We start from the raw sequence: 2090 nt of genomic DNA, 5'->3' as shown, positions 1-2090 counted from the left end.
TAAATATATAGGTGCTTAATTAGATTAGATTCCCATAGTATGGAAACAGGCCCTTCCACCCAAAAAGTCCACACTGACCCTCCAAAGAGTAACCCACCCAGACCCATTCCCCTACATTTACCCCTATCTAATGCACCTAACATTATGGGCAATTTAGCATGACGAATTCACCTGACCTGCGCAACTTTGGACTGTGGGAGGAAACAGGAGCACTCGGTGGAAACGCACTCAGACCCGGGTAGAATGTGCAAACTCCACACAGAATCAAACCCAGGTCCCTATTGCTGTGAGGTAGCAGTACTAACCACTGAGCCACCATGCTACCCCCAAATGTTTGTTCTTTAGGAAGTAAACCAGAAATAGAGATTTCCCAGGATTCTTATAGAATGAGCTGCCTACTTGAGGGATACTCTCTCCTTTACATCTAACTATTAGTACCCAGCTATGATTTACAACAATATTTACACCAACATAAATAAAGCATTTGTTATCATACAGACATAGAGATATACAGCACAGAAAGAGACTTTTTCTCTCCCTCATGCATGCATGCACACACGTAAATGACAGGAAGTTCTAGGATTTACATATTATTGATACCTGCAACCCATTCTAAACGATGAAAGACTTAATCCAGGTCTGTTCAATATATCATTTCAGTGGCAGGACACTGTAAGGTTTTTCCATGAATTCTGTGCCTTATGATCTTATTCTCCACAACCACCTGATGAAGGAGCAGCGCTGTTAACACCAGTCCTTCCAAATCAACCTGTTGGGTGTTTGACTTTTAACTTTGTCCAGGTTAGGTTGGATTGGCCAAGCTAAATTACTCATAGTGCTCAGGGATGTGCATTAATCAGGGCAATAGGGGGATGGGTGTAGGTGGGTTACCCTTCGGAGGGTCGGTATGGACTCCTTGGGCCGAGTGGCCTGCTTCCACACTCTGGGAATTCTCTGAAAGGAAGGGATTACCCAATTGCAAACTGCAGAGCTGCGCAGGCGCAGTGGGCGGAGCTGTTGTCGGCCTTTCCCCGCCCCCTCGCATCATCTATGACGTCATAACGCGGAAGTGGCCCTGTCCGTTTCAGAGTGAAACTCCCTCCCTCTGGGCAACCCTTCATCCTGGGAGGGAGTGGGGGTAAAATCTGTTCACTTGGAGCAACTGGAGTGATTCCAGGGAGGGGGCAGACTCTGCAAACTCAGGAATGTGTCTTAATTACCCGGGTGAGGAGGGATGGGATGGGGCTGTTTTCCCTCCCGCGCCAGAGACTTGGGGGTGACCTTATAGACTTCTAGAAAAGCATGAGGGGCATGAATAGGGTAAATATACAAGGGTTTTTCCTTGGGATGGGGGAGTCCAGAACCAGAAGGTAATAGGTTTAAGGTGGGGGGAAGATTTAAAGGGACCTAAGGGGCAACTTTTTCATGCAGAATGTGATGTGTGTAAGGAATGAGCTGCCAGAGGAAATGGTGGATGCTGGCATCTGGATGGGTGTTTGAATAGGAAGGGTTCAGAGGGATATGGGCCAAGTACTGACAAATGGGACTAGATTGATTTTGGGTATCAGGTTGGCACAGAAGAGATTGACCGAAGGGTCTGTTTCTGTACTGTGTATCTCTATGACTCTGGCTTTCTACTAACATATGTACAGTTTCTCTCTGGTGTCGGTGTTAATACTTTGATGTCTCCTTTCCCCCCACTTCCCAGGGACGTTAGTGTGAGAACCAAGAAAGAGAGAGCGAGATGGTGCTTTCAATTTTGTGGAATAACTAAAGAAAAGAAAGTAGAAATACTTGTTTTGAATTTCTACCCTGGACTGACACTGATGACTTTTGTAATCTCTTTTTACAGAGTATTTGGCGATCTGAGGACGGAAGTTTCAAAATTAACAGATGAAGGGCTTATGCCTGAAACGTCGACGCTCCTGCTCCTCAGATGCTGTCTGACCAGCTGTGCTTTTCCAGCACTGACTGTCCAGTAACTACAGTCCTCACTTTGTTGTCAATGTCTGACTGCAACAATGTTTGACTGTGATTCTGTGAGAAGGAGCAAAGCTTTTTGGTTCCTGTTTGAGTACATTTTCAGCATC

The sequence above is a fragment of the Chiloscyllium plagiosum genome, unplaced genomic scaffold, assembly GCF_004010195.1.
Source record: "Chiloscyllium plagiosum isolate BGI_BamShark_2017 unplaced genomic scaffold, ASM401019v2 scaf_80940, whole genome shotgun sequence".
Taxonomy (NCBI): Eukaryota; Metazoa; Chordata; class Chondrichthyes; order Orectolobiformes; family Hemiscylliidae; genus Chiloscyllium; species Chiloscyllium plagiosum.
Note: the sequence above shows the minus strand (reverse complement) of the source record.